This window comes from Charadrius vociferus, unplaced genomic scaffold (genome assembly GCF_000708025.1).
Source record: "Charadrius vociferus isolate BGI_N301 unplaced genomic scaffold, ASM70802v2 scaffold1, whole genome shotgun sequence".
Classification (NCBI taxonomy): domain Eukaryota; kingdom Metazoa; phylum Chordata; class Aves; order Charadriiformes; family Charadriidae; genus Charadrius; species Charadrius vociferus.
In genome coordinates, this window is record NW_009647680.1 from 10,310,947 (window position 1) to 10,316,527 (window position 5,581).

General features: G+C 43.4%; 1 protein-coding gene across 1 annotated transcript in view; it reads left to right on the top strand.

The window, feature by feature from the left end:
* Positions 1 to 4,638: 4,638 nt before the first annotated feature.
* Positions 4,639 to 5,581, top strand: part of PAK1 (p21 protein (Cdc42/Rac)-activated kinase 1) — a 38,151-nt gene continuing 37,208 nt past the window's right edge. Inside the window, exon 1 of the mRNA XM_009881224.1 lies at positions 4,639 to 5,104. The gene's annotated coding sequence lies outside the window, so the exon portion shown is untranslated. The remainder of the gene's footprint in view (positions 5,105 to 5,581) is intronic.

A 5,581-nucleotide genomic window follows, 5' to 3' on the forward strand; every position in this document is an offset into this window, starting at 1 on the left:
TCATTTCAAAAAGTCGTGATTTGGGATTTGACCACTTCCATTTGAGATATCTCGGTTCAGCTTTGTCAGAACGAAAGCATTAGGTTTTGGCAGATTTTTAATTTTATCAAGGATTGAAACCCTCAGGGGAAGTCTCACCTATAGGAGATGTAAATTCAAACCCTGTTAGAAGTTTAAAGAATATATATTACACTCAAATCCAACTTCTATTTTTAAAGCTAAAAGGGACTTGGCACAATGGCAAGCCACAAATTTTGCAGTCTGTTTTATAATATTTTAATAGAGCAACAGAGACTGATAAAACTTTGAGGCTTTAGATGAAGTAGAATATTTAAGCTCCTCAGATAAAACTAGATATGCATTGAAGAGTGTTCACAGAAAAACAACAGTTATTTCGAGCCTGAAGTGACTCTTCTTAAAAATAAAAGCAGCGAAACGTGTGTATCTTAGGAGGCTGTGAATCAGCACCTGCAAATACCAGCAGTACAAGAATAACCAGGAATGGGGGAAAACTCAGCTCAAAGGAAGCGACTGGAAAGACAGAGTGGAAGAAGCAACCTCATACTTGCAGAGAGGGGTTACTGAAGCCATTGGTCTTGCTCTCCTCTGCATCGCTTTGCGGGGTCTCCTTTCCCGCAGCCAGTGTATTTCACTTCACCGCATCCCTCTGCGAGAAGTGTAAGAGCAGGAAAGGGAGAGTTAGTGCAGGTTGTGCCACAGCGGGTGTACGAATGTGAGCCTCAGTAAAGAGGGAGGCAGCGCTTACGTGAAGCAGGGTGTAAATGCCACAAAGTGGATGGGGTAAAATTGGTTTGGGAAGTGCAGCCCCATGCGTTCCTCCTAGGTACGCTCAGGGACCATCGCCGAGAGTTCTTGTGGGCTGTGAAATAGCTGTTTCCAAAACTGACTGCCCGGTTCGTATCAGGGTTTTATAGCAAACAGAGCTGTTACTGTAAAGGTGAGAGGTGAAATTGTAGTGTGCTAGCTATGGAATTTAAAATATCTCATTTTACACTCTTGCCTTGGATTTACAATAGGAGAGGGACTGTGGGCAGGTAACCTGGGGTGGATGCTGAAATGAGATTTGGTTTGAGTGCCTGAACACTGAGGAAGCTTTAGGGTTATGGGTAGGTAGCAGGAACCTTTATGACAATGTGCTGATAGTGAATGTCCTTGAATCTTCATTATTGGAATTAAGGAAGGATGATCAGAAAACTCTGCGTCTTGATCTGCTGCATGCTGTGCTCTCATAGGGAGGCTAATTCAGATGCTGATGACCTTAGCAGGAAGCAGCTGTGGGACTTCAGCAAGGTGACATACAGCGATGGGAGGGAATACTATACCGAGCAAAATGTCTTGACGCATATGGCTTTTTAGGACATCAGTCTTTGGTTGTTGTCTTCATTTTGGAAATCTGGTGAATTTTGGCTAGAGGTTAGAAAAGGGACAACACCGTCTATAGATCTCCTTGGCTGCTCAGTAGTGACCATAAAATGATTTTTAGCATTTTAAGTACAGAAGGGAAATGCAACCAACTTGACAAAGCAGTCTTGAGATGAATAAAACATGTATACTGGCAGTCCATCCATCAGTGAAATCCAAATTCTGCTGAATTTGCAGTTTGTATTGTTGCTAATTTTGGGATGTGGATGCTCGTCTGCTGGGAATTGGATTGAGAGAAGCAAGTTGCTTGCTGCAGATGCTGACAGGGCTGCGTACAGGAGCTCGATCAGTCTCCGCTGCATTGGGTTTTGTGGCTGCAGCCGCTGTTGCTGCTTCATGAGAAGGGATGAGGTTTAAATAGGTAGCAGTGAAGATCCATGTGTCCTACTTAAAGCTGCTTGGGTAATTGTAGCAAGAACACAGGATAAGATGATCCATGCCCCAGAAAGACTTGCACAAAGATGTTGAGGGAAACCTTGCCTACTATTTCTGGTCCTGTTATTAACTCCTACTCCTAATTACATAGTGCCTTAAAATGGGCCTGCTACTGTAACAAGTGATGTTCTTATATTTCCTTTTATTCAATGGAGTAAAAATAGTTCACTTGGCTCATGGGCTTTATTTAACTGAGCAATACTGCAGAGTTACGTCATAATATATTGCAGAAACAGCAGATCCTTTGTACCACTCCTATAGAGCTTTCTTTTCTCTACTGACATACAGTAAGTATGATTGGGATCCGAGTAAATGATGTGATAAAAGGTCTGATGGTACCACCTAAAAACAAACTGCTACTCATCAAATTAAATGGTGATGGCTCTTAACAGACCAGTGGATGCTCTGCAGTCCATTTGGTACAAGCAAGGAAGTTTAGGAATGCGAGACCTTGCCACAGGATGCTCCTTATGCTTACATCTGCATACTGGGATGATGAACTAGGTACGTACAGCATTTTGCTAGATGGTGTATAATTATAAACACAGAGCTGATGCTCTACCAGCAAAGGAGGCTCTGCTGTGAGAGCTCCATTAGGTAGAAACCCTAAGATACCTTAGGCTTTTTCATTTTGCCTTTTAAACGAACTGCTTTTAGAACATTACATATCTCATGATTGAAGGAGTAATCATTGCAAACTTCAAGCAGATTTATGTGCAGATCTCAAATTGTTTGTCTTTAGTGATGCTAAATTAGCTCCTTCAGTTCTGGGTATGTGACCATGCTCTCCTGGTCTCTTAATTCAGTTTGTCTACAAAAAGCTCGTTTGATGCAGAGCTCATTCTGTCTTGGGAGAATTTTTCGTTCTTCCTCTTTCCCCAGTTTTGAAGAAGAACCAAAACTTAAACGAAGCAATGTGAAACTGAAGCAATCTTTGTGATTTCCTTTAATTGAAAACTACTGCCAGTATGAAAATCCTGGCGAGCAATTAAGGGAATGTGACAGCTTTGCCAGTCATTACATAAATACTATGGAGCACAGGGCTTCCGACTGTCATTAGCTGCAGTGAACACAATGGAACTATGCACAGAAGCGAGCGCTACTCTGATGATAAATGTTTGCATTTCCAATTAGCGCTGAACTGTTGTGCCATTTCCCCCTCAGTCTAATTGAGGCTCTTGGATGGCTTCATCCACTAACGATGCTTGTGTTGTCGTCTTGTTCTTTAGTTTCCCAGCAAGAGAGGAGTTGGATGAGTTTTGCTCCTAAGAACATTGGGTTCCTCTTTGCAGGTCTCGGTCTTGGTGACTCTTCTCAGAAAAAAAAATAAAATAAAATCACCGTTTACGGGTTAATGCAAACTTTCTGCTATTTATGTACTGTGGCTTTTTGCTAACCACTGCATTACAGTGTCCTCTGTGCATCTGGGATGTTGTTGACATGACAACATTATAGTTTTCTGGACTATTCCCCCCCCCTTGCTAAATGGCAAATCTCTGCATTTAAGAAGGTGCAGTTTTTGCAAATACCTATGCTTATTTAAAACCTGCATAAGTTGTGCTAGGCATTATTCCTCATTAGGGGATAGCAGGGCTTAATTCTGAGCCCTGTGTTTGATGTTCATCTTCTGGATTGGAAACTTTTGAGTGGAAAAATGATTAATGATTCGGCTGCTTTCAGTTGCTGTTGCTGCTAATGTGCAGTTTTGACTTAGAGCCAAGTAACTTAGGTGGAGAGTAGTGGGGGCGTGTTTAACTGGGTGTGTTAATATGTTTTATTTATGCTGCATCTCGTCATTTCCTCTGGAACACAGATTTTCGCCAGGAAACCTGCTTATATGAGCTTTGGGTATGCTTTAACATAAGGCCTTTATTTTTTCCCACCCTGCTTAGCAAGCTCTGACTCCAGTCACTACTTTGACTTGTGTGGTTGAAGCTCTGCCTTCCTGTGAGCAAAAGTGGAACGGGAGCCAAGGCTGCTCCGTACCGCGCTGGAAAAGGGAGCCTGTCCCGACATATGCAACAGCGAACTTGCTTGTTCAAGCGTGTAGCTGGGGGAGGGGAGACAGCACGCCTGGAGATGAGGAAATAAGGAGGATGATTTGTGGGCTGAGAACTTTTAAAAATTACACTCTTGGTTCCTTCGGTCTCAGCTTAGAGAGAGAGAGAGATATTTTTTTTTTTTTTTAAATATGGATGCAATTTATTTCCTCTTGGGCTGTTTAAAAGTGCTGCTAGAATGGGGTAAGTGCTCAGTCAAAATGAGCAGGGTGCTGCCCGGGGACGGGAACAGCTGGAGCTGCTCTTTGCAGCTCTCAAAGCTTGAGTTACACCAAAGTAGGTAGCAAAAGTAAAACAAGTTGTACTCCAGTTACTTGGGCATAGCTGGCGTTGACTGCGAAATGGTTATTGTTTGTCACTGCTAGTTATTCGTGAAACAACCAAAGCTAAGTTGAAACGTGGCAATTTAAGCTGGCGTTGCCTCTGCAGTGTTGGATTCAAGCCTAATCTGGTGGAAAGGGCTTGACCTGCCTCGGCGCTACTGAAACCCTCTGTGTGTCTGGGTTACTGTCACAGCGGTCGTGCACGAGCCCACACCGTGGAGGCTGGCGAAAGGCGGCCCTTGGTTATTTAAAACAAAACAGAAAGAAGCTTCCTTAACTTGAATGAAAGGAGAACTCTGCTCTGTTGCTAGGAATCGAGCGGTTATAATTAGTCTGTTCTTCTTTAGATGGGTTAGTACGTATAATCTGCCCAGGAAGAGATTTTGCAGCTCTCCTGCCCAGTAGTGGTGCCTGCTGCGGTGGTGTCCGTCTCCTCCTGCAAAATAGGGGCTAGGGAATCCCACCCAGCAGTTCGTGCATTTGCCCAAACAGTTGGGATTGAATTAAAGGCTCTTTTTAAAAGGACCCTCCGGTCTTTTAGCTTTTAAAATTCCAAGCCGTGGAGTCCTCCAACATTCCTGTTGAGTTGTAACTGGTCAGTCACCCTTTATGTCTAGTGCTATGGAAATAACACTGGTGGGGGAGCAAGACTGCAACCAGTAGTTGGCCATCTGCCCTGAGAGTGTGTCTGCCTTTCCCCTCCTCACACCCACCCGTTCTGGCTGTAGCAGTGGATGCGCTCTCTTCTAAACGTGCACTTATTTTTAGTGATTATTGTTGCATTTAATTCAGTGTTTTCATCTGCATCTCTAGGTGTTGGCAGCACCTGCAGGGGTCTAACAGGTAAATTCTAAAGATAGATGAGCAAACGCTGCTGGTTTGTAATTCTTTATTTAGTAGAATTTTATGAAAACCTGCGGCTTTGTTTAATTCACATGTAAATGTTGGGTCTGGGCTGATGCACTTATGGCCCTTGACTTTTTTCATTTAATTGGCACACTTGTACAGCACTCAGATGTGCAGTAACTGGCTAGGGAGCCAGCTAGATGCTACAGTTCCTGGGTTTTTTCAGTCACCTCTAAATGTGACGATTGGTCTGTCCTCCCGCAGGGTGTATGTATTGCTGCTGCCCTTTCCTGTGACAGCATGTGTCCCAGATCCCATCTGCTGTCAGGTGGAGGAAAACGACACCTCTTACCTCTTTTTTTTTTTTTTTAACATACATGGAATACCTTTCTTCAAAGTGAGACTGTGTTTGAGACTTAGTCCCATGTAAAGTAATAAAAACAAAAGGGGGGGGGGGGGGGGGGGGCATTCTTT